General features: G+C 46.4%; 6 non-coding genes and 54 pseudogenes across 6 annotated transcripts; all 60 read left to right on the top strand.

The window, feature by feature from the left end:
• Nucleotides 1-192: 192 nt before the first annotated feature.
• Nucleotides 193-311, top strand: LOC140305861 (5S ribosomal RNA; annotated as a pseudogene).
• A 269-nt stretch (nt 312-580) lies between these two features.
• On the top strand, nt 581-699 carry LOC140297258 (5S ribosomal RNA; annotated as a pseudogene).
• Nucleotides 700-968: 269 nt separating this feature from the next.
• Nucleotides 969-1087, top strand: LOC140302059 (5S ribosomal RNA; annotated as a pseudogene).
• Nucleotides 1088-1356: 269 nt separating this feature from the next.
• Nucleotides 1357-1475, top strand: LOC140319123 (5S ribosomal RNA; annotated as a pseudogene).
• A 269-nt stretch (nt 1476-1744) lies between these two features.
• On the top strand, nt 1745-1863 carry LOC140279836 (5S ribosomal RNA; annotated as a pseudogene).
• A 656-nt stretch (nt 1864-2519) lies between these two features.
• LOC140300347 (5S ribosomal RNA) lies at nt 2520-2638 on the top strand (annotated as a pseudogene).
• Nucleotides 2639-2907: 269 nt separating this feature from the next.
• Nucleotides 2908-3026, top strand: LOC140296468 (5S ribosomal RNA; annotated as a pseudogene).
• Nucleotides 3027-3295: 269 nt separating this feature from the next.
• On the top strand, nt 3296-3414 carry LOC140302064 (5S ribosomal RNA; annotated as a pseudogene).
• Nucleotides 3415-3683: 269 nt separating this feature from the next.
• LOC140299456 (5S ribosomal RNA) lies at nt 3684-3802 on the top strand (annotated as a pseudogene).
• Nucleotides 3803-4458: 656 nt separating this feature from the next.
• Nucleotides 4459-4577, top strand: LOC140289426 (5S ribosomal RNA; annotated as a pseudogene).
• Nucleotides 4578-4846: 269 nt separating this feature from the next.
• On the top strand, nt 4847-4965 carry LOC140306616 (5S ribosomal RNA; annotated as a pseudogene).
• Nucleotides 4966-5237: 272 nt separating this feature from the next.
• On the top strand, nt 5238-5356 carry LOC140275236 (5S ribosomal RNA; annotated as a pseudogene).
• Nucleotides 5357-5625: 269 nt separating this feature from the next.
• LOC140298889 (5S ribosomal RNA) lies at nt 5626-5744 on the top strand (annotated as a pseudogene).
• Nucleotides 5745-6400: 656 nt separating this feature from the next.
• Nucleotides 6401-6519, top strand: LOC140300963 (5S ribosomal RNA; annotated as a pseudogene).
• A 269-nt stretch (nt 6520-6788) lies between these two features.
• On the top strand, nt 6789-6907 carry LOC140295198 (5S ribosomal RNA; annotated as a pseudogene).
• Nucleotides 6908-7176: 269 nt separating this feature from the next.
• On the top strand, nt 7177-7295 carry LOC140289389 (5S ribosomal RNA; annotated as a pseudogene).
• A 269-nt stretch (nt 7296-7564) lies between these two features.
• LOC140300261 (5S ribosomal RNA) lies at nt 7565-7683 on the top strand (annotated as a pseudogene).
• Nucleotides 7684-7952: 269 nt separating this feature from the next.
• On the top strand, nt 7953-8071 carry LOC140277880 (5S ribosomal RNA; annotated as a pseudogene).
• Nucleotides 8072-8340: 269 nt separating this feature from the next.
• Nucleotides 8341-8459, top strand: LOC140293271 (5S ribosomal RNA; annotated as a pseudogene).
• Nucleotides 8460-8728: 269 nt separating this feature from the next.
• LOC140290099 (5S ribosomal RNA) lies at nt 8729-8846 on the top strand (annotated as a pseudogene).
• A 269-nt stretch (nt 8847-9115) lies between these two features.
• Nucleotides 9116-9233, top strand: LOC140290100 (5S ribosomal RNA; annotated as a pseudogene).
• Nucleotides 9234-9502: 269 nt separating this feature from the next.
• On the top strand, nt 9503-9620 carry LOC140290101 (5S ribosomal RNA; annotated as a pseudogene).
• A 269-nt stretch (nt 9621-9889) lies between these two features.
• On the top strand, nt 9890-10013 carry LOC140289787 (5S ribosomal RNA; annotated as a pseudogene).
• A 269-nt stretch (nt 10014-10282) lies between these two features.
• Nucleotides 10283-10400, top strand: LOC140290102 (5S ribosomal RNA; annotated as a pseudogene).
• Nucleotides 10401-10669: 269 nt separating this feature from the next.
• On the top strand, nt 10670-10787 carry LOC140290103 (5S ribosomal RNA; annotated as a pseudogene).
• A 269-nt stretch (nt 10788-11056) lies between these two features.
• LOC140293687 (5S ribosomal RNA) lies at nt 11057-11180 on the top strand (annotated as a pseudogene).
• A 269-nt stretch (nt 11181-11449) lies between these two features.
• On the top strand, nt 11450-11568 carry LOC140269514 (5S ribosomal RNA; annotated as a pseudogene).
• Nucleotides 11569-11840: 272 nt separating this feature from the next.
• On the top strand, nt 11841-11959 carry LOC140313825 (5S ribosomal RNA; annotated as a pseudogene).
• Nucleotides 11960-12228: 269 nt separating this feature from the next.
• Nucleotides 12229-12347, top strand: LOC140303296 (5S ribosomal RNA; annotated as a pseudogene).
• Nucleotides 12348-12619: 272 nt separating this feature from the next.
• Nucleotides 12620-12738, top strand: LOC140295621 (5S ribosomal RNA; annotated as a pseudogene).
• A 657-nt stretch (nt 12739-13395) lies between these two features.
• Nucleotides 13396-13514, top strand: LOC140307278 (5S ribosomal RNA; annotated as a pseudogene).
• A 269-nt stretch (nt 13515-13783) lies between these two features.
• On the top strand, nt 13784-13902 carry LOC140291451 (5S ribosomal RNA; annotated as a pseudogene).
• Nucleotides 13903-14171: 269 nt separating this feature from the next.
• On the top strand, nt 14172-14290 carry LOC140298937 (5S ribosomal RNA). The gene has a single exon (XR_011914531.1). It is a non-coding gene; the product is annotated as a 5S ribosomal RNA (ribosomal RNA).
• A 269-nt stretch (nt 14291-14559) lies between these two features.
• Nucleotides 14560-14678, top strand: LOC140313199 (5S ribosomal RNA; annotated as a pseudogene).
• Nucleotides 14679-14950: 272 nt separating this feature from the next.
• LOC140289261 (5S ribosomal RNA) lies at nt 14951-15069 on the top strand (annotated as a pseudogene).
• Nucleotides 15070-15726: 657 nt separating this feature from the next.
• LOC140271729 (5S ribosomal RNA) lies at nt 15727-15845 on the top strand (annotated as a pseudogene).
• A 269-nt stretch (nt 15846-16114) lies between these two features.
• On the top strand, nt 16115-16233 carry LOC140298938 (5S ribosomal RNA). The gene has a single exon (XR_011914532.1). It is a non-coding gene; the product is annotated as a 5S ribosomal RNA (ribosomal RNA).
• A 269-nt stretch (nt 16234-16502) lies between these two features.
• Nucleotides 16503-16621, top strand: LOC140273281 (5S ribosomal RNA; annotated as a pseudogene).
• A 269-nt stretch (nt 16622-16890) lies between these two features.
• LOC140288711 (5S ribosomal RNA) lies at nt 16891-17009 on the top strand (annotated as a pseudogene).
• Nucleotides 17010-17278: 269 nt separating this feature from the next.
• Nucleotides 17279-17397, top strand: LOC140298792 (5S ribosomal RNA). Its single transcript, XR_011914400.1, has one exon. It is a non-coding gene; the product is annotated as a 5S ribosomal RNA (ribosomal RNA).
• A 657-nt stretch (nt 17398-18054) lies between these two features.
• Nucleotides 18055-18173, top strand: LOC140271734 (5S ribosomal RNA; annotated as a pseudogene).
• Nucleotides 18174-18442: 269 nt separating this feature from the next.
• Nucleotides 18443-18561, top strand: LOC140298939 (5S ribosomal RNA). Its single transcript, XR_011914534.1, has one exon. It is a non-coding gene; the product is annotated as a 5S ribosomal RNA (ribosomal RNA).
• A 269-nt stretch (nt 18562-18830) lies between these two features.
• On the top strand, nt 18831-18949 carry LOC140273288 (5S ribosomal RNA; annotated as a pseudogene).
• A 269-nt stretch (nt 18950-19218) lies between these two features.
• Nucleotides 19219-19337, top strand: LOC140288712 (5S ribosomal RNA; annotated as a pseudogene).
• Nucleotides 19338-19606: 269 nt separating this feature from the next.
• Nucleotides 19607-19725, top strand: LOC140298793 (5S ribosomal RNA). Its single transcript, XR_011914401.1, has one exon. It is a non-coding gene; the product is annotated as a 5S ribosomal RNA (ribosomal RNA).
• Nucleotides 19726-19995: 270 nt separating this feature from the next.
• On the top strand, nt 19996-20114 carry LOC140310825 (5S ribosomal RNA; annotated as a pseudogene).
• Nucleotides 20115-20383: 269 nt separating this feature from the next.
• Nucleotides 20384-20502, top strand: LOC140294551 (5S ribosomal RNA; annotated as a pseudogene).
• Nucleotides 20503-21158: 656 nt separating this feature from the next.
• Nucleotides 21159-21276, top strand: LOC140287993 (5S ribosomal RNA; annotated as a pseudogene).
• A 266-nt stretch (nt 21277-21542) lies between these two features.
• On the top strand, nt 21543-21661 carry LOC140275798 (5S ribosomal RNA; annotated as a pseudogene).
• Nucleotides 21662-21930: 269 nt separating this feature from the next.
• On the top strand, nt 21931-22049 carry LOC140301908 (5S ribosomal RNA; annotated as a pseudogene).
• Nucleotides 22050-22321: 272 nt separating this feature from the next.
• On the top strand, nt 22322-22440 carry LOC140311422 (5S ribosomal RNA; annotated as a pseudogene).
• A 269-nt stretch (nt 22441-22709) lies between these two features.
• LOC140312889 (5S ribosomal RNA) lies at nt 22710-22828 on the top strand (annotated as a pseudogene).
• A 269-nt stretch (nt 22829-23097) lies between these two features.
• On the top strand, nt 23098-23216 carry LOC140295387 (5S ribosomal RNA; annotated as a pseudogene).
• A 272-nt stretch (nt 23217-23488) lies between these two features.
• LOC140277007 (5S ribosomal RNA) lies at nt 23489-23607 on the top strand (annotated as a pseudogene).
• Nucleotides 23608-23876: 269 nt separating this feature from the next.
• On the top strand, nt 23877-24000 carry LOC140268323 (5S ribosomal RNA; annotated as a pseudogene).
• A 269-nt stretch (nt 24001-24269) lies between these two features.
• On the top strand, nt 24270-24388 carry LOC140313831 (5S ribosomal RNA; annotated as a pseudogene).
• A 269-nt stretch (nt 24389-24657) lies between these two features.
• Nucleotides 24658-24776, top strand: LOC140303303 (5S ribosomal RNA; annotated as a pseudogene).
• A 272-nt stretch (nt 24777-25048) lies between these two features.
• Nucleotides 25049-25167, top strand: LOC140293150 (5S ribosomal RNA; annotated as a pseudogene).
• A 269-nt stretch (nt 25168-25436) lies between these two features.
• LOC140298794 (5S ribosomal RNA) lies at nt 25437-25555 on the top strand. The gene has a single exon (XR_011914402.1). It is a non-coding gene; the product is annotated as a 5S ribosomal RNA (ribosomal RNA).
• Nucleotides 25556-25825: 270 nt separating this feature from the next.
• On the top strand, nt 25826-25944 carry LOC140310836 (5S ribosomal RNA; annotated as a pseudogene).
• The last annotated feature ends 40 nt before the right edge of the window (nt 25945-25984 follow it).

The raw sequence follows: 25984 nt of genomic DNA on the forward strand, positions 1-25984 counted from the left end.
TCTTCAGCTGCTGCTGCTTTGTTGGCAGACACGAAGTGATCTGAGAGTCTCAGTTTCAGCTGCAGAGAATGATCACATGAGGGAAGAAGATTTGCCCACTACAAGTCAGCCTTTCTCGGCAATTATCTGGTTACATAGAGGAACCGTATGAATCCAGTACCTATATAATGCACATTTGTCACAGACATTGTTGCTTACGGCCACACCACCCTGAACATGCCCGACCTCGTCTGATCTCGGTAGCCAAGGAGGGTTGGGCCTGGTTAGTACTTAAATGGGAGACCGCTTGGGAATACCAGGAGCTGTAAGCTTTTTGTCTTCTCTCGACCACCTGCATGTCTTTTGTTGCAACGTCTGATCACCCTGTGACACATGAGGAAGTTGGTCATCTTCAGCTGCTGCTGCTTTGTTGGCAGACACGAAGTGATCTGAGAGTCTCAGTTTCAGCTGCAGAGAATAATCACATCAGGGAAGAAGATGTGCCCATAACAAGTCAGCCTTTCTCTGCAATTATCTGGTTACATAGAGGAATTGTATGATTCCAGTACCTATATAATGCACATTTGTCACAGAAATTGTTCCTTACGGCCACACAACCCTGAACATGCCCGACCTAGTCTGATCTCGGAAGCCAAGCACAGTTGGGCCTGGTTTGTACTTGGATGGAAGACCTCTTGGGAATACGAGGTGCTGTAAGCTTTTTCTCTTCTCTGTACCACCTGCATGTCTTTTGTTGCAACGTCTGATCACCCTGTGACACATGAGGAAGTTGGTCATCTTCAGCTTCTGCTGCTTTGTTGGCAGACACAAAGTGATCTGAGAGTCTCAGTTTCAGCTCGAGAGAATAATCACGTCAGGGAAGAAGATGTGCCCACTACTTATCAGCTTTTCTCGGCAATTATCTGGTTACATAGAGGAACTGTATGATTCCATTACCTATATAATGCACATTTGTCACAGTTATGGTTGCTTACGGCCACACCACCCTGAATATGCCCGACCACGTCTGATCTCGGAAGCCAAGCAGGTTTGGGCCTGGTTAGTACTTGGATGGTAGACTGTCTGGGAATACCAGGTGCTGTAAGCTTTTTCTCTTCTCTCTACCACCTGCATGTCTTTTGTTGCAACGTCTGATCACCCTGTGACACATGAGGAAGGTGGTCATCTTCAGCTGCTGCTGCTTTGTTGGCAGACACGAAGTGATCTGAGAGTCTCAGTTTCAGCTGCAGAGAATGATCACATGAGGGAAGAAGATTTGCCCACTACAAGTCAGCCTTTCTCGGCAATTATCTGGTTACATAGAGGAACCGTATGAATCCAGTACCTATATAATGCACATTTGTCACAGACATTGTTGCTTACGGCCACACCACCCTGAACATGCCCGACCTCGTCTGATCTCGGTAGCCAAGGAGGGTTGGGCCTGGTTAGTACTTAAATGGGAGACCGCTTGGGAATACGAGGTGCTGTAAGCTTTTTCTCTTCTCTGTACCACCTGCATGTCTTTTGTTGCAACGTCTGATCACCCTGTGACACATGAGGAAGTTGGCCATCTTCAGCTGCTGCTGCTTTGTTGGAAGACACGAAGTGATCTGAGAGTCTCAGTTTCAACTGAAGAGAATAATCACGTCAGGGAAGAAGATGTGCCCACTACACATCAGCCTTTCTCAGCAATTATCTGGTTACATAGAGGAACCGTATGATTCCTGTAGTTATATAATGCACTTTTGTCAGACCCATTGTTGCTTACGGCCACACCACCCTGAACATACCCGACCTCGTCTGATCTTGGAAGCCAAGCAGGGTTGAACCTGCTTAGTACTTGGATGGGAGACTGCTTGGGAATACCAGGTGCTGTAAGCATTTTCTCTTCTCTCTACAACCTGCATGTCTTTTGTTGCAACGTCTGATCACCCTGTGACACATGAGGAAGTTGGTCATCTTCAGCTGCTGCTGCTTTGTTGGCAGACACAAAGTGATCTGAGAGTCTCAGTTTCAGTTGCAGAGAATGATCACATCAGAGAAGATGATTTGCCCGCTACACATCAGCCTTTCTCGGCCATTATCTGGTTGCATAGAGGAACCGTATGATTCCAGTACCTATATAATGCACATTTGTCAGAGACATTGTTGCTTACGGCCACACCACCCTGAATAAGCCCGACCTCGTCTGATCTCGGACACCAAGAAGGTTGTACCTGGTTAGTACTTGGATGGGAGACAGCTTGGGAATACCAGGTGCTGTAAGCTTTTTCTCTTCTCTCTACCACCTGCATGTCTTTTGTTGCAACGTCTGATCACCCTGTGACACGTGAAGAAGTTGGTCATCTTCAGCTGCTGCTGCTTTGTTGATAGACACGAGGTGATCTGAGAGTCTCAGTTTCAGCTGAAGAGAATAATCACATCAAGGAGGAAGATGAACCAACTACAAGTCAGCCTTTTTCGGCAATTATCTGGTTACACAGAGGAAGTGTATGATTCCAGTACCTATATAATGCACATTTGTCACCGATATTGTTGCTTACGGCCGCACCACCCTGAATATACCTGACCTCGTCTGATCTTGGAAGAAAAGCAGGGTTGGGCCTGGTTAGTACTTGGATGGGAGACCACTTCGGAATACCAGGTGCTGTAAGCTTTTTCTCTTCTCTCTACCACCTGCATGTCTTTTGTTGCAACGTCTGATCACCCTGTGACACATGAGGAAGTTGGTCATCTTCAGCTGCTGCTGCTTTGTTGGCTGACACGAAGTGATCTGAGAGCCTCAGTTTCAGTTGCAGAGAATGATCACATCAGAGAAGATGATATGCCCGCTACACATCAGCCTTTCTCGGCAATTATCTGGTTGCATAGAGGAACCGTATGATTCCAGTACCTATATAATGCACATTTGTCAGAGACATTGTTGCTTACGGCCACACAACCCTGAACATGCCCGACCTAGTCTGATCTCGGAAGCCAAGCACAGTTGGGCCTGGTTTGTACTTGGATGGAAGACCTCTTGGGAATACGAGGTGCTGTAAGCTTTTTCTCTTCTCTGTACCACCTGCATGTCTTTTGTTGCAACGTCTGATCACCCTGTGACACATGAGGAAGTTGGTCATCTTCAGCTTCTGCTGCTTTGTTGGCAGACACAAAGTGATCTGAGAGTCTCAGTTTCAGCTCGAGAGAATAATCACGTCAGGGAAGAAGATGTGCCCACTACTTATCAGCTTTTCTCGGCAATTATCTGGTTACATAGAGGAACTGTATGATTCCAGTACCTATATAATGCACATTTGTCACAGTTATGGTTGCTTACGGCCACACCACCCTGAATATGCCCGACCACGTCTGATCTCGGAAGCCAAGCAGGTTTGGGCCTGGTTAGTACTTGGATGGTAGACTGTCTGGGAATACCAGGTGCTGTAAGCTTTTTCTCTTCTCTCTACCACCTGCATGTCTTTTGTTGCAACGTCTGATCACCCTGTGACACATGAGGAAGTTGGTCATCTTCAGCTGCTGCTGCTGTGTTGGCAGACACAAAGTGATCTGAGAGTCTCAGTTTCAGCTGCAGAGAATAATCACGTCAGGGAAGAAGATGTGCCCACTACACATCAGCCTTTCTCGGAAATGATCTGGTTGCATAGAGGAACCGTATGATTCCAGTACCTATATAATGCACATTTGTCAGAGACATTGTTGCTTACGGCCACACCACCCTGAACATACCCGACCTCGTCTGATCTCGGAAGCCAAGGAGGGTTGGGCGTGGTTAGTACTTGGATGGAAGACCTCTTGGGAATACCATGTGCTGTAAGCGTTTTCTCTTCTCTCTACAACCTGCATGTCTTTTGTTGCAACATCTGATCACCCTGTGACACATGAGGAAGTTGGTCATCTTCAGCTGCTGCTGCTTTGTTGGCTGACACAAAGTGATCTGAGAGTCTCAGTTTCAGTTGCAGAGAATGATCACATCAGAGAAGATGATTTGCCCGCTACACATCAGCCTTTCTCGGCAATTATCTGGTTGCATAGAGGAACCGTATGATTCCAGTACCTATATAATGCACATTTGTCAGAGACATTGTTGCTTACGGCCACACCACCCTGAATAAGCCCGACCTCGTCTGATCTCGGACACCAAGAAGGTTTTACCTGGTTAGTACTTGGATGGGAGACAGCTTGGGAATACCAGGTGCTGTAAGCTTTTTCTCTTCTCTCTACCACCTGCATGTCTTTTGTTGCAACATCTGATCACCCTGTGACACATGAGGAAGTTGGTCATCTTCAGCTTCTGCTGCTTTGTTGGCAGACACGAAGTGATCTGAGAGTCTCAGTTTCAGCTGAAGAGAATAATCACATCAGGGAAGAAGATGTGCCCACTACAAGTCAGCCTTTCTCTGCAATTATCTGGTTACATAGAAGAAGTGTATGAATCCAGTACGTATATAATGCACATTTGTCACAGCTATTGTTGCTTACGGCCGCACCACCCTGAATATGCCCGACCTCGTCTGATCTTGGAAGCCAAGGAGGGTTGGGCGTGGTTAGTACTTGGATGGAAGACCTCTTGGGAATACCAGGTGCTGTAAGCTTTTTCTCTTCTCTCTACCACCTGCATGTCTTTTGTTGCAACGTCTGATCACCCTGTGACACATGAGGAAGTTGGTCATCTTCAGCTGCTGCTGCTTTGTTGGCAGACACAAAGTGATCTGAGAGTCTCAGTTTCAGCTGCAGAGAATAATCACGTCAGGGAAGAAGATGTGCCCAGTACACATCAGCCTTTCTCGGAAATTAACTGGTTGCATAGAGGAACCGTATGATTCCAGTACCTATATAATGCACATTTGTCAGAGACATTGTTGCTTACGGCCACACCACCCTGAACATGCCCGACCTCGTCTGATCTCGGAAGCCAAGGAGGGTTGGGCCTGGTTAGTACTTGGATGGAAGACCTCTTGGGAATACCAGGTGCTTTAAGCTTTTTCTCTTCTCTCTACCACCTGCATGTCTTTTGTTGCAACGTCTGATCACCCTGTGACACATGAGGAAGTTGGTCATCTTCAGCAGCTGCTGCTGCTTTGTTGGCAGACACGAAGTGATCTGAGAGTCTCAGTTTCAGCTGCAGAGAATGATCACATCAGGGAAGAAGAAGTGCCCATAACAAGTGAGCCTTTCTCGGAAATTATCTGGTTACATAGAGGAAGTGTATGATTCCAGTACTTATATAATGCACATTTGTCACAGAAATTGTTCCTTACGGCCACACCACCCTGAATATGCCCGACCTCGTCTGATCTCGGAAGCCAAGGAGGGTTGGGCCTGGTTAGTACTTTAATGGGAGACTGCTTGGGAATACCAGGTGCTGTAAGCGTTTTCTCTTCTCTCTACAACCTGCATGTCTTTTGTTGCAACGTCTGATCACCCTGTGACACATGAGGAAGTTGGTCATCTTCAGCTGCTGCTGCTTTGTTGGAAGACACGAAGTGATCTGAGAGTCTCAGTTTCAGCTGAAGAGAATAATCACGTCAGGGAAGAAGATGTGCCCACTACACATCAGCCTTTCTCAGCAATTATCTGGTTACATAGAGGAACCGTATGATTCCTGTACTTATATAATGCACTTTTGTCAGACACATTGTTGCTTACGGCCACACCACCCTGAACATACCCGACCTCTTCTGATCTCGGAAGCCAAGCAGGGTTGAGCCTGCTTAGTACTTGGATGGGAGACTGCTTGGGAATACCAGGTGCTGTAAGCTTTTTCTCTTCTCTCTACAACCTGCATGTCTTTTGTTGCAACGTCTGATCACCCTGTGACACATGAGGAAGTTGGTCATCTTCAGCTGCTGCTGCTTTGTTGGCTTACACAAAGTGATCTGAGAGTCTCAGTTTCAGTTGCAGAGAATGATCACATCAGAGAAGATGATTTGCCCGCTACACATCAGCCTTTCTCGGCAATTATCTGGTTGCATAGAGGAACCGTATGATTCCAGTACCTATATAATGCACATTTGTCAGAGACATTGTTGCTTACGGCCACACCACCCTGAATAAGCCCGACCTCGTCTGATCTCGGACACCAAGAAGGTTGTACCTGGTTAGTACTTGGATGGGAGACAGCTTGGGAATACCAGGTGCTGTAAGCTTTTTCTCTTCTCTCTACCACCTGCATGTCTTTTGTTGCAACGTCTGATCACCCTGTGACACGTGAAGAAGTTGGTCATCTTCAGCTGCTGCTGCTTTGTTGATAGACACGAGGTGATCTGAGAGTCTCAGTTTCAGCTGAAGAGAATAATCACATCAAGGAGAAAGATGAACCCACTACAAGTCAGCCTTTTTCGGCAATTATCTGGTTACACAGAGGAAGTGTATGATTCCAGTACCTATATAATGCACATTTGTCACCGATATTGTTGCTTACGGCCACACCACCCTGAATAAGCCCGACCTCGTCTGATCTCGGAAGCCAAGCAGGGTTGGGCCTGGTTAGTACTTGAATGGTAGACCGCTTGGGAATACCAGGTGCCTTAAGCTTTTTCTCTTCTCTCTACCACCTGCATGTCTTTTGTTGCAACGTCTGATCACCCTGTGACACATGAGGAAGTTGGTCATCTTCAGCTTCTGCTGCTTTGTTGGCAGACACGAAGTGATCTGAGAGTCTCAGTTTCAGCTCGAGAGAATAATCACGTCAGGGAAGAAGATGTGCCCACTACTTATCAGCTTTTCTCGGCAATTATCTGGTTACATAGAGGAACTGTATGATTCCAGTACCTTTATAATGCACATTTGTCACAGTTATGGTTAATTACGGCCACACCACCCTGAAAATGCCTGACCACGTCTGATCTCGGAAGCCAAGCAGGTTTTGGCCTGGTTAGTACTTGGATGGTAGACTCTCTGGGAATACCAGGTGCTGTAAGCTTTTTCTCTTCTCTCTACCACCTGCATGTCTTTTGTTGCAACGTCTGATCACCCTGATACACATGAGGAAGTTGGTCATCTTCAGCTACTGCTGCTTTGTTGGCAGACACGAAGTGATCTGAGAGTCTCAGTTTCAGCTGCAGAGAATAATCACGTCAGGGAAGAAGATGTGCCCACTACACATCAGCCTTTCTCGGAAATGATCTGGTTGCATAGAGGAACCGTATGATTCCAGTACCTATATAATGCACATTTGTCAGAGACATTGTTGCTTACGGCCACACCACCCTGAACATGCCCGACCTCGTCTGATCTCGGAAGCCAAGGAGGGTTGGGCGTGGTTAGTACTTGGATGGAAGACCTCTTGGGAATACCAGGTGCTCTAAGCTTTTTCTCTTCTCTCGACCACCTGCATGTCTTTTGTTGCAACGTCTGATCACCCTGTGACACATGAGAAAGGTGGTCATTTTCAGCTGCTGCTGCTTTGTTGGCAGACACGAAGTGATCTGAGAGTCTCAGTTTCAGCTGCAGAGAATGATCACATGAGGGAAGAAGATTTGCCCACTACAAGTGTGCCTTTCTCGGCAATTATCTGGTTGCATAGAGGAACCGTATGATTCCAGTGCCTATATAATGCACATTTGTCACAGACATTGTTGCTTACGGCCACACCACCCTGAACACGCCCGACCTCGTCTGATCTCGGTAGCCAAGGAGGGTTGGGCCTGGTTAGTACTTAAATGGGAGACCGCTTGGGAATACCAGGAGCTGTAAGCTTTTTCTCTTCTCTCTACCACCTGCATGTCTTTTGTTGCAATGTCTGATCACCCTGTGACACATGAGGAAGTTGGTCATCTTCAGCTTCTGCTGCTTTGTTGGCAGACACAAAGTGATCTGAGAGTCTCAGTTTCAGCTCGAGAGAATAATCACGTCAGGGAAGAAGATGTGCCCACTACTTATCAGCTTTTCACGGCAATTATCTGGTTACATAGAGGAACTGTATGATTCCAGTACCTATATAATGCACATTTGTCACAGTTATGGTTGCTTACGGCCACACCACCCTGAATATGCCCGACCTCGTCTGATCTCAGAAGCCAAGCAGGTTTGGGCCTGATTAGTACTTGGATGGTAGACTGTCTGGGAATACCAGGTGCTGTAAGCTTTTTCTCTTCTCTCTACCACCTGCATGTCTTTTGTTGCAACGTCTGATCACCCTGTGACACATGAGGAAGTTGGTCATCTTCAGCTGCTGCTGCTTTGTTGGCAGACACAAAGTGATCTGAGAGTCTCAGTTTCAGCTGCAGAGAATAATCACGTCAGGGAAGAAGATGTGCCCAGTACACATCAGCCTTTCTCGGAAATTAACTGGTTGCATAGAGGAACCGTATGATTCCTGTACTTATATAATGCACATTTGTCACAGACATTGTTGCTTACGGCCACACCACCCTCAATATGCCTGACCTCGTCTGATCTCGGAAGCCAAGCAGGGTTGGGCCTGGTTAGTACTTGGGTGGGAGACCGCTTGAAAATACCATTTGCTGTAAGCTTTTTCTCTTCTCTCTACAACCTGCATGTCTTTTGTTGCAACGTCTGATCACCCTGTGACACATGAGGAAGTTGGTCATCTTCAGCTGCTGCTGCTTTGTTGGCAGACACAAAGTGATCTGAGAGTCTCAGTTTCAGCTGCAGAGAATAATCACATCAGGGAAGAATATGTGCCCACTACACATCAGCCTTTCTTGGCAATTATCTGGTTACATAGAGGAACCGTATGATTCCAGTACCTATATAATGCACATTTGTCACAGAGATTATTACTTACGGCCACACCACCCTGAACATGCCCGACCTCGTCTGATCTCGGAAGCCAAGCACGGTTGGCCTGGTTAGTACTTGGGTGGGAGACTGCTTGGGAATACCAGGTGCTGTAAGCTTTATCTCTTCTCTGGACCACCTGAATGTCTTTTGTTGCAACGTCTGATCACCCTGTGACACATGAGGAAGTTGGTCATCTTCAGCTGCTGCTGCTTTGTTGGCAGACACAAAGTGATCTGAGAGTCTCAGTTTCAGCTGCAGAGAATAATCACATCAGGGAAGAATATGTGCCCACTACACATCAGCCTTTCTTGGCAATTATCTGGTTACATAGAGGAACCGTATGATTCCAGTACCTATATAATGCACATTTGTCACAGAGATTATTACTTACGGCCACACCACCCTGAACATGCCCGACCTCGTCTGATCTCGGAAGCCAAGCACGGTTGGCCTGGTTAGTACTTGGGTGGGAGACTGCTTGGGAATACCAGGTGCTGTAAGCTTTATCTCTTCTCTGGACCACCTGAATGTCTTTTGTTGCAACGTCTGATCACCCTGTGACACATGAGGAAGTTGGTCATCTTCAGCTGCTGCTGCTTTGTTGGCAGACACAAAGTGATCTGAGAGTCTCAGTTTCAGCTGCAGAGAATAATCACATCAGGGAAGAATATGTGCCCACTACACATCAGCCTTTCTTGGCAATTATCTGGTTACATAGAGGAACCGTATGATTCTAGTACCTATATAATGCACATTTGTCACAGAGATTATTACTTACGGCCACACCACCCTGAACATGCCCGACCTCGTCTGATCTCGGAAGCCAAGCACGGTTGGCCTGGTTAGTACTTGGGTGGGAGACTGCTTGGGAATACCAGGTGCTGTAAGCTTTATCTCTTCTCTGGACCACCTGAATGTCTTTTGTTGCAACGTCTGATCACCCTGTGACACATGAGGAAGTTGGTCATCTTCAGCTTCTGCTGCTTTGTTGGGAGACACGAAGTGATCTGAGAGTCTCAGTTTCAGCTGCAGAGAATAATCACGTCAGGGAAGAAGATGTGCCCACTACACATAAGCCTTTCTCTGCAATTATCTGGTTACATAGAGGAACCGTATGATTCCAGTACCTATATAATGCACATTTGTCACAGAGATTGTCGCTTACGGCCACACCACCCTGAATATAATATGCCCGACCTCGTCTGATCTCGGAAGCCAAGCAGGATTGTGCCTGGTTAGTACTTGGGTGGGAGACTGCTTGGGAATACCAGGTGCTGTAAGCTTTTTCTCTTCTCTCTACCACCTGCATGTCTTTTGTTGCAACGTCTGATCACCCTGTGACACATGAGGAAGTTGGTCATCTTCAGCTGCTGCTGCTTTGTTGGCAGACACAAAGTGATCTGAGAGTCTCAGTTTCAGCTGCAGAGAATAATCACATCAGGGAAGAATATGTGCCCACTACACATCAGCCTTTCTTGGCAATTATCTGGTTACATAGAGGAACCGTATGATTCCAGTACCTATATAATGCACATTTGTCACAGAGATTATTACTTACGGCCACACCACCCTGAACATGCCCGACCTCGTCTGATCTCGGAAGCCAAGCACGGTTGGCCTGGTTAGTACTTGGGTGGGAGACTGCTTGGGAATACCAGGTGCTGTAAGCTTTATCTCTTCTCTGGACCACCTGAATGTCTTTTGTTGCAACGTCTGATCACCCTGTGACACATGAGGAAGTTGGTCATCTTCAGCTGCTGCTGCTTTGTTGGCAGACACAAAGTGATCTGAGAGTCTCAGTTTCAGCTGCAGAGAATAATCACATCAGGGAAGAATATGTGCCCACTACACATCAGCCTTTCTTGGCAATTATCTGGTTACATAGAGGAACCGTATGATTCTAGTACCTATATAATGCACATTTGTCACAGAGATTATTACTTACGGCCACACCACCCTGAACATGCCCGACCTCGTCTGATCTCGGAAGCCAAGCACGGTTGGCCTGGTTAGTACTTGGGTGGGAGACTGCTTGGGAATACCAGGTGCTGTAAGCTTTATCTCTTCTCTGGACCACCTGAATGTCTTTTGTTGCAACGTCTGATCACCCTGTGACACATGAGGAAGTTGGTCATCTTCAGCTTCTGCTGCTTTGTTGGGAGACACGAAGTGATCTGAGAGTCTCAGTTTCAGCTGCAGAGAATAATCACGTCAGGGAAGAAGATGTGCCCACTACACATAAGCCTTTCTCTGCAATTATCTGGTTACATAGAGGAACCGTATGATTCCAGTACCTATATAATGCACATTTGTCACAGAGATTGTCGCTTACGGCCACACCACCCTGAATATAATATGCCCGACCTCGCCTGATCTCGGAAGCCAAGCAGGATTGTGCCTGGTTAGTACTTGGGTGGGAGACTGCTTGGGAATACCAGGTGCTGTAAGCTTTTTCTCTTCTCTCTACCACCTGCATGTCTTTTGTTGCAACATCTGATCACCCTGTGACACATGAGGAAGTTGGTCATCTTCAGCTGCTGCTGCTTTGTTGGCAGACACGAAGTGATCTGAGAGTCTCAGTTTCAGCTGCAGAGAATGATCACATCAGAGAAGATGATATGCCAGCTACACATCAGCCTTTCTCTGCAATTATCTAGTTGCATAGAGGAACCGTATGATTCCAGTACCTATATGATGCACATTTGTCAGTGACATTGTTGCTTACGGCCACACCACGTTGAACATGCCCGACCTCGTCTGATCTCGGAAGCCAAGCACGGTTGGGCCTGGTTAGTACTTGGATGGAAGACCTCTTGGGAATACCAGGTGCTTTAAGCTTTTTCTCTTCTTTCGACCACCTGCATGTCTTTTGTTGCAACGTCTGATCACCCTGTGGCACATGAGGAAGTTGGTCATCTTCAGCAGCTGCTGCTGCTTTGTTGGCAGACACGAAGTGATCTGAGAGTCTCAGTTTCAGCTGCAGAGAATGATCACATGAGGGAAGAAGATTTGCCCACTACAAGTCAGCCTTTCTCGGCAATTATCTGGTTACATAGAGGAACCGTATGATTCCATTACCTATATAATGCACATTTGTCAAAGACATTGTCGCTTACGGCCACACCACCCTGAACATGCCCGAGCTCGTCTGATCTTGGAAGCCAAGCAGGGTTGGGCCTTGTTAGTACTTGAATTGGAGACAACTTGGGAATACCAGGTGCTGTAAGCTTTTTCTCTTCTCTCAACCACCTGCATGTCTTTTGTTGCAACGTCTGACCACCCTGTGACACATGAGGAAGTTGGTCATCTTCAGCTGCTGCTGCTTTGTTGGCAGACATGAAGTGATCTGAGAGTCTCAGTTTCAGTTGCAGACAATGATCACATCAGAGAAGATGATTTACCCGCTACACATCAGCCTTTCTCGGCAATTATCTGGTTGCATAGAGGAACCGTATGATTCCAGTACCTATATAATGCACATTTGTCAGAGACATTGCTGCTTACGGCCACACCACCCGGAACATGCCTGACCTCGTCTGATCTTGGAAGCCAAGCAGGGTTGGGCCTGGTTAGTACTTGCATGGGAGACCACTTGGGAATACCAGGTGCTGTAAGCTTCTTCTCTACTCTCTACCACCTTCATGTCTTTTGTGGCAACGTCTGATCCTCCTGTGACACATGAGGAAGTTGGTCATCTTCAGCTGCTGCTGCGTCTTTGTTGGCAGACACGAAGTGATCTGAGAGTGTCAATTTCAGCTGCAGAGAATAATCACATCAGGGAAGAAGATGTGCCCACTACAAGTCAGCCTTTCTCGGCAATTATCTGGTTACATAGAGGAAGTGTATGATTCCAGTACCTATATAATGCACATTTGTCACAGATATTGTTGCTTACGGCCACACCACCCTGAATAAGCCCGACCTTGTCTGATCTTGGAAGTCAAGCAGGTTTGGGCCTCGTTAGTATTTGGATGGGAGACTGCTTGGGAATACCAGGTGCTGTAAGCTTTTTCTCTTCTCTCTACCACCTGCATGTCTTTTGTTGCAACGTCTGATCACCCTGTGACACATGAGGAAGTTGGTCATCTTCAGCTGCTGCTGCTTTGTTGGCAGACACAAAGTGATCTGAGAGTCTCATTTTCAGCTGGAGAGAATTATCACGTCAGGGAAGAAGATGTGCCCACTACATATCAGCCTTTCTCGGCAATTATCTGGTTACATAGAGGAAGTGTATGATTCCATTGCCTATATAGTGCACATTTGTCACAGAGATTGTTACTTACGGACAAACCACCCTGAATATGTCTGACCTTGTCTGATCTCGGAAGCCAAGGAGGGCTGGTTCTGGTTAGTACTTTGATGGGACACCGCTTGGGAATACCAGGTGCTGTAAGCTTTTTCTCTTCTCTCTACCACCTACATGTCTTTTGTTGCAATGTCTGATCGCCCTGTGACACATGAGGAAGTTGGTCATCTTCAGCTGCTGCTGCTTTGTTAGCAGACACGAAGTGATCTGAGAGTCTCAGTTTCAGCTGCAGAGAATAATCACATCAAGGAAGAAGATGTGCCCACAACAAGTTAGCCTTTCTCTGCAATTATCTGGTTACATAGAGGAACTGTATTATTCCAGTACCTATATAATGCACATTTTTCACAGACATTGTTACTTACGGCCACACCACCCTGAATATGCCCGACCTCGACTGATCTCGGAACCCAAGCAGGGTTGGGCCTGGTTAGTACTTGAATGGGAGACCCCTTGGGAATGCCAGGTGCTGTAAGCTTTTTCTCTTCTCTCTACCACCTGCATGTATTTTGTTGCAAGGTCTGATCGCCCTCTGACACATGAGGAAGTTGGTCATCTTCAGCTGCTGCTGCTTTGTTGGCAGACACGAAGTGACCTGAGATTCTCATTTTCAGCTGGAGAGAATAATCACGTCAGGGAAGAAGATGTGTCCACTATTTATCAGCCTTTCTCTGCAATTATCTGGTTATATAGAGGAAACGTATGATTCCAGTACCTATATAATACACATTTGTACCAGATATTGTTGCTTACCGCCACACCACCCTGAATATGCCCGACCTCGTCTGATCTCGAAAGCCAAGCAGGGTTGTGCCTGGTTAGTACTTGGATGGGAGACCGCTTGGGATTATCAGGTGCTGTAAGCTTTTTATCTTCTCTCAACCACCTGCATGTCTTTTGTTGCAACGTCTGATCACCCTGTGACACATGAGGAAGTTGGTCATCTTCATTTTCTGCTGCTTTGTTGGCAGACACGAAGTGATCTTAAAGTCTCATTTTCAGCTGGAGAAAATTATCACGTCAGGGAACAAGATGTGCCCACTACATATCAGCCTTTCTTGGCAATTATATGGTTGCATAGAGGAACCGTATGATTCCAGTACCTATATAATGCACATTTGTCACAAACATTGTTACTTACGGCCACACCACCCGGAATATGCCCAACCTCGTCTGATCTTGGAAGCCAAGCAGGGTTGGGCCTGGTTAGTACTTGGATGGGAGACCGCTTGGGAATACCAGGTGCTGTAAGCTTTTTCTCTTCTCTCAACCACCTGCATGTCTTTTGTTGCAACGTCTGATCACCCTGTGACACATGAGGAAGTTGGTCATCTTCAGCTGCTGCTGCTTTGTTGGCAGACATGAAGTGATCTGAGAGTCTCAGTTTCAGTTGCAGAGAATGATCACATCAGAGAAGATGATTTACCCGCTACACATCAGCCTTTCTCGGCAATTATCTGGTTGCATAGAGGAACCGTATGATTCCAGTACCTATATAATGCACATTTGTCAGAGACATTGCTGCTTATGGCCACACCACCCGGAACATGCCTGACCTCGTCTGATCTTGGAAGCCAAGCAGGGTTGGGCCTGGTTAGTACTTGCATGGGAGACCACTTGGGAATACCAGGTGCTGTAAGCTTCTTCTCTACTCTCTACCACCTTCATGTCTTTTGTGGCAACGTCTGATCCTCCTGTGACACATGAGGAAGTTGGTCATCTTCAGCTGCTTTTGCGTCTTTGTTGGCAGACACGAAGTGATCTGAGAGTGTCAATTTCAGCTGCAGAGAATAATCACATCAGGGAAGAAGATGTGCCCACTACAAGTCAGCCTTTCTGGGCAATTATCTGGTTACATAGAGGAAGTGTATGATTCCAGTACCTATATAATGCACATTTGTCACAGATATTGTTGCTTACGGCCACACCACCCTGAATAAGCCCGACCTTGTCTGATCTTGGAAGTCAAGCAGGTTTGGGCCTGGTTAGTACTTGGATGGAAGACTGCTTGGGAATACCAGGTGCTGTAAGCTTTTTCTCTTCTCTCTACCACCTGCATGTCTTTTGTTGCAACGTCTGATCACCCTGTGACACATGAGGAAGTTGGTCATCTTCAGCTGCTGCTGCTTTGTTGGCAGACACAAAGTGATCTGAGAGTCTCATTTTCAGCTGGAGAGAATTATCACGTCAGGGAAGAAGATGTGCCCACTACATATCAGCCTTTCTCGGCAATTATCTGGTTACATAGAGGAAGTGTATGATTCCATTGCCTATATAATGCACATTTGTCACAGAGATTGTTACTTACGGACAAACCACCCTGAATATGTCTGACCTTGTCTGATCTCGGAAGCCAAGGAGGGCTGGTTCTGGTTAGTACTTTGATGGGACACCGCTTGGGAATACCAGGTGATGTAATCTTTTTCTCTTCTCTCTACCACCTGCATGTATTTTGTTGCAACGTCTGATCGCCCTGTGACACATGAGGAAGTTGGTCATCTTCAGCTGCTGCTGCTTTGTTGGCAGACACGAAGTGATCTGAGAGTCTCATTTTCAGCTGGAGAGAATAATCACGTCAGGGAAGAAGATGTGTCCACTATTTATCAGCCTTTCTCTGCAATTATCTGGTTATATAGAGGAAACGTATGATTCCAGTACCTATACAATTTACATTTGTCAGAGACATTGTTGCTTACGGCCACACCACCCTGAATATGCCCGACCTCGTCTGATCTCGAAAGCCAAGCAGGGTTGTGCCTGGTTAGTACTTGGATGGGAGACCGCTTGGGATTATCAGGTGCTGTAAGCTTTTTCTCTTCTCTCAACCACCTGCATGTCTTTTGTTGCAACGTCTGATCACCCTGTGACACATGAGGAAGTTGGTCATCTTCATTTTCTGCTGCTTTGTTGGCAGACACGAAGTGATCTTAAAGTCTCATTTTCAGCTGGAGAAAATTATCACGTCAGGGAACAAGATGTGCCCACTACATATCAGCCTTTCTTGGCAATTATATGGTTGCATAGAGGAACCGTATGATTCCAGTACCTATATAATGCACATTTGTCACAAACATTGTTACTTACGGCCACACCACCCGGAATATGCCCAACCTCGTCTGATCTTGGAAGCCAAGCAGGGTTGGGCCTGGTTAGTACTTGGATGGGAGACCGCTTGGGAATACCAGGTGCTGTAAGCTTTTTCTCTTCTCTCAACCACCTGCATGTCTTTTGTTGCAACGTCTGATCACCCTGTGACACATGAGGAAGTTGGTCATCTTCAGCTGCTGCTGCTTTGTTGGCAGACACGAAGTGATCTTAGAGTCTCATTTTCAGCTGGAGAAAATTATCACGTCAGGGAACAAGATGTGCCCACTATATATCAGCCTTTTTCGGCAATTATCTTGTTACATAGAGGAACCATATGATTCCATTGCCTATATAATGCACATTTGTCACAGAGATTGTTGCTTACGGCCAAACCACCCTGAATATGTCTGACCTCGTTTGATCTCAGAAGCCAAGGAGGGTTGGGCCTGGTTAGTACTTTGATGAGAGACCGCTTGGGAATACCAGGTGCTGTAAGCTTTTTCTCTTCTCTCTACCACCTGCATGTCTTTTGTTGCAACGTCTGATCGCCCTGTGACACATGAGGAAGTTGGTCATCTTCAGCTGCTGCTGCCTTGTTGGCAGACACAAAGTGATCTGAGAGTCTCAGTTTCAGTTGCAGAGAATGATCACATCAGAGAAGATGATTTACCCGCTACACATCAGCTTTTCTCGGCAATTATCTGGTTGCATAGAGGAACCGTATGATTCCAGTACCTATATAATGCACATTTGTCAGAGACATTGCTGCTTACGGCCACACCACCCGGAACATGCCTGACCTCGTCTGATCTCGGAAGCCAAGCAGGGTTGGGCCTGGTTAGTACTTGGATGGGAGACCGCTTGGGATTATCAGGTGATGTAAGCTTTTTCTCTTCTCTCAACCACCTGCATGTCTTTTGTTGCAACGTCTGATCACCCTGTGACACATGAGGAAGTTGGTCATCTTCATTTTCTGCTGCTTTGTTGGCAGACACGAAGTGATCTTAGAGTCTCATTTTCAGCTGGAGAAAATGATCACGTCAGGGAACAAGATGTGCCCACTACATATCAGCCTTTCTTGGCAATTATATGGTTGCATAGAGGAACCGTATGATTCCAGTACCTATATAATGCACATTTGTCACAGACATTGTTACTTACGGCCACACCACCCTGAATATGCCCAACCTCGTCTGATCTTGGAAGCCAAGCACGGTTGGGCCTGGTTAGTACTTGGATGGGAGACCGCTTGGGAATACCAGGTGCTGTAAGCTTTTTCTCTTCTCTCAACCACCTGCATGTCTTTTGTTGCAACGTCTGATCACCCTGTGACACATGAGGAAGTTGGTCATCTTCAGCTGCTGCTGCTTTGTTGGCAGACACGAAGTGATCTTAGAGTCTCATTTTCAGCTGGAGAGAATTATCACGTCAGGGAAGAAGATGTGCCCACTACATATCAGCCTTTCTCGGCAATTATCTGGTTACATAGAGGAAGTGTATGATTCCATTGCCTATATAATGCACATTTGTCACAGAGATTGTTACTTACGGACAAACCACCCTGAATATGTCTGACCTTGTCTGATCTCGGAAGCCAAGGAGGGCTGGTTCTGGTTAGTACTTTGATGGGACACCGCTTGGGAATACCAGGTGATGTAATCTTTTTCTCTTCTCTCTACCACCTGCATGTATTTTGTTGCAACGTCTGATCGCCCTGTGACACATGAGGAAGTTGGTCATCTTCAGCTGCTGCTGCTTTGTTGGCAGACACGAAGTGATCTGAGAGTCTCATTTTCAGCTGGAGAGAATAATCACGTCAGGGAAGAAGATGTGTCCACTATTTATCAGCCTTTCTCTGCAATTATCTGGTTATATAGAGGAAACGTATGATTCCAGTACCTATACAATTTACATTTGTCAGAGACATTGTTGCTTACGGCCACACCACCCTGAATATGCCCGACCTCGTCTGATCTCGAAAGCCAAGCAGGGTTGTGCCTGGTTAGTACTTGGATGGGAGACCGCTTGGGATTATCAGGTGCTGTAAGCTTTTTCTCTTCTCTCAACCACCTGCATGTCTTTTGTTGCAACGTCTGATCACCCTGTGACACATGAGGAAGTTGGTCATCTTCATTTTCTGCTGCTTTGTTGGCAGACACGAAGTGATCTTAAAGTCTCATTTTCAGCTGGAGAAAATTATCACGTCAGGGAACAAGATGTGCCCACTACATATCAGCCTTTCTTGGCAATTATATGGTTGCATAGAGGAACCGTATGATTCCAGTACCTATATAATGCACATTTGTCACAAACATTGTTACTTACGGCCACACCACCCGGAATATGCCCAACCTCGTCTGATCTTGGAAGCCAAGCAGGGTTGGGCCTGGTTAGTACTTGGATGGGAGACCGCTTGGGAATACCAGGTGCTGTAAGCTTTTTCTCTTCTCTCAACCACCTGCATGTCTTTTGTTGCAACGTCTGATCACCCTGTGACACATGAGGAAGTTGGTCATCTTCAGCTGCTGCTGCTTTGTTGGCAGACACGAAGTGATCTTAGAGTCTCATTTTCAGCTGGAGAAAATTATCACGTCAGGGAACAAGATGTGCCCACTATATATCAGCCTTTTTCGGCAATTATCTTGTTACATAGAGGAACCATATGATTCCATTGCCTATATAATGCACATTTGTCACAGAGATTGTTGCTTACGGCCAAACCACCCTGAATATGTCTGACCTCGTTTGATCTCAGAAGCCAAGGAGGGTTGGGCCTGGTTAGTACTTTGATGAGAGACCGCTTGGGAATACCAGGTGCTGTAAGCTTTTTCTCTTCTCTCTACCACCTGCATGTCTTTTGTTGCAACGTCTGATCGCCCTGTGACACATGAGGAAGTTGGTCATCTTCAGCTGCTGCTGCCTTGTTGGCAGACACAAAGTGATCTGAGAGTCTCAGTTTCAGTTGCAGAGAATGATCACATCAGAGAAGATGATTTACCCGCTACACATCAGCTTTTCTCGGCAATTATCTGGTTGCATAGAGGAACCGTATGATTCCAGTACCTATATAATGCACATTTGTCAGAGACATTGCTGCTTACGGCCACACCACCCGGAACATGCCTGACCTCGTCTGATCTCGGAAGCCAAGCAGGGTTGGGCCTGGTTAGTACTTGGATGGGAGACCGCTTGGGATTATCAGGTGATGTAAGCTTTTTCTCTTCTCTCAACCACCTGCATGTCTTTTGTTGCAACGTCTGATCACCCTGTGACACATGAGGAAGTTGGTCATCTTCATTTTCTGCTGCTTTGTTGGCAGACACGAAGTGATCTTAGAGTCTCATTTTCAGCTGGAGAAAATGATCACGTCAGGGAACAAGATGTGCCCACTACATATCAGCCTTTCTTGGCAATTATATGGTTGCATAGAGGAACCGTATGATTCCAGTACCTATATAATGCACATTTGTCACAGACATTGTTACTTACGGCCACACCACCCTGAATATGCCCAACCTCGTCTGATCTTGGAAGCCAAGCACGGTTGGGCCTGGTTAGTACTTGGATGGGAGACCGCTTGGGAATACCAGGTGCTGTAAGCTTTTTCTCTTCTCTCAACCACCTGCATGTCTTTTGTTGCAACGTCTGATCACCCTGTGACACATGAGGAAGTTGGTCATCTTCAGCTGCTGCTGCTTTGTTGGCAGACACGAAGTGATCTTAGAGTCTCATTTTCAGCTGGAGAAAATTATCACGTCAGGGAACAAGATTTGCCCACTATATATCAGCCTTTTTTTGGCAATTATCTTGTTACATAGAGGAACCATATGATTCCATTGCCTATATAATGCACATTTGTCACAGAGATTGTTGCTTACGGCCAAACCACCCTGAATATGTCTGACCTCGTCTGATCTCAGAAGCCAAGGAGGGTTGGGCCTGGTTAGTACTTGGATGGGAGACTGCTTGGGAATACCAGGTGCTGTAAGCGTTTTCTCTTCTCTCTACAACCTGCATGTCTTTTGTTGCAACGTCTGATCACCCTGTGACACATGAGGAAGTTGGTCATCTTCAGCTGCTGCTGCTTTGTTGGAAGACACGAAGTGATCTGAGAGTCTCAGTTTCAGCTGAAGAGAATAATCACGTCAGGGAAGAAGATGTGCCCACTACACATCAGCCTTTCTCAGCAATTATCTGGTTACATAGAGGAACCGTATGATTCCTGTACTAATATAATGCACTTTTGTCAGACACATTGTTGCTTACGGCCACACCACCCTGAACATACCCGCCCTCGTCTGATCTCGGAAGCCAAGCAGCGTTGAGCCTGCTTAGTACTTGGATGGGAGACTGCTTGGGAATACCAGGTGCTGTAAGTGTTTTCTCTTCTCTCTACAACCTGCATGTCTTTTGTTGCAACATCTGATCACCCTGTGACACATGAGGAAGTTGGTCATCTTCAGCTGCTCCTGCTTTGTTGGCTGACACAAAGTGATCTGAGAGTCTCAGTTTCAGTTGCAGAGAATGATCACATCAGAGAAGATGATTTGCCCGCTACACATCAGCCTTTCTCGGCAATTATCTGGTTGCATAGAGGAACCGTATGATTCCAGTACCTATATAATGCACATTTGTCAGAGACATTGTTGCTTACGGCCACACCACCCTGAATAAGCCAGACCTCGTCTGATCTCGGACACCAAGAAGGTTGTACCTGGTTAGTACTTGGATGGGAGACAGCTTGGGAATACCAGGTGCTGTAAGCTTTTTCTCTTCTCTCTACCACCTGCATGTCTTTTGTTGCAACGTCTGATCACCCTGTGACACATGAGGAAGTTGGTCATCTTCAGCTGCTGCTGCTTTGTTGGCAGACACAAAGTGATCTGAGAGTCTCAGTTTCAGCTGCAGAGAATAATCACATCAGGGAAGAATATGTGCCCACTACACATCAGCCTTTCTTGGCAATTATCTGGTTACATAGAGGAACCGTATGATTCCAGTACCTATATAATGCACATTTGTCACAGAGATTATTACTTACGGCCACACCACCCTGAACATGCCCGACCTCGTCTGATCTCGGAAGCCAAGCACGGTTGGCCTGGTTAGTACTTGGATGGAAGACCTCTTGGGAATACCAGGTGCTGTAAGCTTTTTCTCTTCTCTCTACCACCTGCATGTCTTTTGTTGCAACGTCTGATCACCCTGTGACACATGAGGAAGTTGGTCATCTTCAGCTGCTGCTGCTTTGTTGGCTGACACGAAGTGATCTGAGAGTCTCAGTTTCAGTTGCAGAGAATGATCACATCAGAGAAGATGATATGCCCGCTACACATCAGCCTTTCTCTGCAATTATCTGGGTGCATAGAGGAACCGTATGATTCCAGTACCTATATAATGCACATTTGTCAGAGACGTTGCTTACGGCCACACAACCCTGAACATGCCCGACCTCGTCTGATCTCGGAAGCCAAGCAGGGTTGGGCCTGGTTTGTACTTGGATGGAAGACCTCTTCGGAATACCAGGTGTTGTAAGCTTTTTCTCTTCTCTCTACCACCTGCATGTCTTTTGTTGCAATGTCTGATCACCCTGTGACACATGAGGAAGTTGGTCATCTTCAGCTTCTGCTGCTTTGTTGGCAGACACAAAGTGATCTGAGAGTCTCAGTTTCAGCTCGAGAGAATAATCACGTCAGGGAAGAAGATGTGCCCACTACTTATCAGCCTTTCTCGGCAATTATCTGGTTGCATAGAGGAACCGTATGATTCCAGTACCTATATAATGCACATTTGTCAGAGACATTGTTGCTTACGGCCACACCACCCTGAACATGCCCGACCTCGTCTGATCTCGGAAGCCAAGCAGGGTTGAGCCTGCTTAGTACTTGGATGGGGGACTACTTGGGAATACCAGGTGCTGTAAGCTTCTTCTCTTCTCTCTACCACCTGCATGTCTTTTGTTGCAACGTCTGATCATCCTGTGACACATGAGGAAGTTGGTCATCTTCAGCAGCTGCTGCTTCTTTGTTGTTAGACACGAAGTGATCTGAGAGTCTCAGTTTCAGCTGCAGAGAATAATCACATCAGGGAAGAAGATGTGCCCACTACAAGTCAGCCTTTCTCTGCAATTATCTGGTTACATAGAAGAAGTGTATGATTCCAGTACCTATATAATGCACATTTGTCACAGCTATTGTTGCTTACGGCCGCACCACCCTGAATATGCCCGACCTCGTCTGATCTTGGAAGCCAAGGAGGGTTGGGCCTGGTTAGTACTTGGATGGAAGACCTCTTGGGAATACCAGGTGCTGTAAGCTTTTTCTCTTCTCTCTACCACCTGCATGTCTTTTGTTGCAACGTCTGATCACCCTGTGACACATGAGGAAGTTGGTCATCTTCAGCTGCTGCTGCTTTGTTGGCAGACACGAAGTGATCTGAGAGTCTCAGTTTCAGCTGCAGAGAATGATCACATCAGGGAAGAAGATGTGCCCATAACAAGTGAGCCTTTCTCGGAAATGATCTGGTTACATAGAGGAAGTGTATGATTCCAGTACTTATATAATGCACATTTGTCACAGAAATTGTTCCTTACGGCCACACCACCCTGAATATGCCCGACCTCGTCTGATCTCGGAAGCTAAGGAGGGTTGGGCCTGGTTAGTACTTCAATGGGAGACTGCTTGGGAATACCAGGTGCTGTAAGCGTTTTCTCTTCTCTCTACAACCTGCATGTCTTTTGTTGCAACGTCTGATCACCCTGTGACACATGAGGAAGTTGGTCATCTTCAGCTGCTGCTGCTTTGTTGGAAGACACGAAGTGATCTGAGAGTCTCAGTTTCAGCTGAAGAGAATAATCACGTCAGGGAAGATGATGTGCCCACTACACATCAGCCTTTCTCAGCAATTATCTGGTTACATAGAGGAACCGTATGATTCCTGTACTTATATAATGCACATTTGTCACAGACATTGTTGCTTACGGCCACACCACCCTCAATATGCCTGACCTCGTCTGATCTCGGAAGCCAAGCAGGGTTGGTTCTGGTTAGTACTTGGGTGGGAGACCGCTTGAAAATACCATTTGCTGTAAGCTTTTTCTCTTCTCTCTACAACCTGCATGTCTTTTGTTGCAACGTCTGATCACCCTGTGACACATGAGGAAGTTGATCATCTTCAGCTGCTGCTGCTGCTTTGTTGGCAGACATGAAGTGATCTGAGAGTCTCAGTTTCAGCTCCAGAGAATAATCACATCAAGGAGGAAGATGTGCCCACTAAGAGTCAGCCTTTCTCGGCAATTATCTGGTTACATAGAGGAAGTGTATGATTCCAGTACCTATATAATACACATTTGTACCAGATATTGTTGCTTACAGCCACACCACCCTGAATAAGCTCGACCTCGTCTGATCTCGGAAGCCAAGCAGGGTTGGGCCTGGTTAGTTCTTGAATGGGAGACTGCTTGCGAATACCAGGTGCTGTAAGCTTTTTCTCTTCTCTCTACAACCTGCATGTCTTTTGTTGCAATGTCTGATCACCCTGTGACACATGAGGAAGTTGGTCATCTTCAGCTTCTGCTGCTTTGTTGGCAGACACGAAGTGATCTGAGAGTCTCAGTTTCAGCTGAAGAGAATGATCACATCAAGAAGGAAGATGTAACCACTAAGAGTCAGCCTTTCTCGGCAATTATCTGGTTACATAGAGGAAGTGTATGATTCCAGTACCTATATAATACACATTTGTCACAGAGATTGTCGCTTACGGCCACACCACCCTGAATATAATATGCCCGACCTCGTCTGATCTCGGAAGCCAAGCAGGGTTGTGCCTGGTTAGTACTTGGGTGGGAGACTGCTTGGGAATACCAGGTGCTGTAAGCTTTTTCTCTTCTCTCTACCACCTGCATGTCTTTTGTTGTAACATCTGATCACCCTGTGACACATGAGGAAGTTGGTCATCTTCAGCTGCTGCTGCTTTGTTGGCAGACACAAAGTGATCTGAGAGTCTCAGTTTCAGCTGCAGAGAATAATCACATCAGGGAAGAAGATGTGCCCATAACAAGTCAGCCTTTCTCGGCAATTATCTGGTTGCATAGAGGAACCGTATGATTCCAGTACCTATATAATGCACATTTGTCACAGACATTGTTGCTTACGGCCACACCACCCTGAACATGCCCGAGCTCGTCTGATCTTGGAAGCCAAGCAGGGTTGGGCCTTGTTAGTACTTGAATTGGAGACAACTTGGGAATACCAGGTGCTGTAAGCTTTTTCTCTTCTCTCAACCACCTGCATGTATTTTGTTGCAACGTCTGACCACCCTGTGACACATGAGGAAGTTGGTCATCTTCAGCTGCTGCTGCTTTGTTGGCAGACATGAAGTGATCTGAGAGTCTCAGTTTCAGTTGCAGAGAATGATCACATCAGAGAAGATGATTTACCCGCTACACATCAGCCTTTCTCGGCAATTATCTGGTTGCATAGAGGAACCGTATGATTCCAGTACCTATATAATGCACATTTGTCAGAGACATTGCTGCTTACGGCCACACCACCCGGAACATGCCTGACCTCGTCTGATCTTGGAAGCCAAGCAGGGTTGGGCCTGGTTAGTACTTGCATGGGAGACCACTTGGGAATACCAGGTGCTGTAAGCTTCTTCTCTACTCTCTACCACCTTCATGTCTTTTGTGGCAACGTCTGATCCTCCTGTGACACATGAGGAAGTTGGTCATCTTCAGCTGCTGCTGCGTCTTTGTTGGCAGACACGAAGTGATCTGAGAGTGTCAATTTCAGCTGCAGAGAATAATCACATCAGGGAAGAAGATGTGCCCACTACAAGTCAGCCTTTCTGGGCAATTATCTGGTTACATAGAGGAAGTGTATGATTCCATTGCCTATATAATGCACATTTGTCACAGATATTGTTGCTTACGGCCACACCACCCTGAATAAGCCCGACCTTGTCTGATCTTGGAAGTCAAGCAGGTTTGGGCCTCGTTAGTACTTGGATGGGAGACTGCTTGGGAATACCAGGTGCTGTAAGCTTTTTCTCTTCTCTCTACCACCTGCATGTCTTTTGTTGCAACGTCTGATCACCCTGTGACACATGAGGAAGTTGGTCATCTTCAGCTGCTGCTGCTTTGTTGGCAGACACAAAGTGATCTGAGAGTCTCATTTTCAGCTGGAGAGAATTATCACGTCAGGGAAGAAGATGTGCCCACTACATATCAGCCTTTCTCGGCAATTATCTGGTTACATAGAGGAAGTGTATGATTCCATTGCCTATATAATGCACATTTGTCACAGAGATTGTTACTTACGGCCACACCACCCTGAATATGCCCAACCTCGTCTGATCTTGGAAGCCAAGCACGGTTGGGCCTGGTTAGTACTTGGATGGGAGACCGCTTGGGAATACCAGGTGCTGTAAGCTTTTTCTCTTCTCTCAACCACCTGCATGTCTTTTGTTGCAACGTCTGATCACCCTGTGACACATGAGGAAGTTGGTCATCTTCAGCTGCTGCTGCTTTGTTGGCAGACACGAAGTGATCTTAGAGTCTCATTTTCAGCTGGAGAAAATTATCACGTCAGGGAACAAGATGTGCCCACTATATATCAGCCTTTTTTTGGCAATTATCTTGTTACATAGAGGAACCATATGATTCCATTGCCTATATAATGCACATTTGTCACAGAGATTGTTGCTTACGGCCAAACCACCCTGAATATGTCTGACCTCGTCTGATCTCAGAAGCCAAGGAGGGTTGGGCCTGGTTAGTACTTGGATGGGAGACTGCTTGGGAATACCAGGTGCTGTAAGCGTTTTCTCTTCTCTCTACAACCTGCATGTCTTTTGTTGCAA

Source organism: Leuresthes tenuis, unplaced genomic scaffold (assembly GCF_036924035.1).
Source record: "Leuresthes tenuis unplaced genomic scaffold, fLeuTen1.0.hap1 SCAF_1, whole genome shotgun sequence".
Lineage (NCBI taxonomy): Eukaryota > Metazoa > Chordata > Actinopteri > Atheriniformes > Atherinopsidae > Leuresthes > Leuresthes tenuis.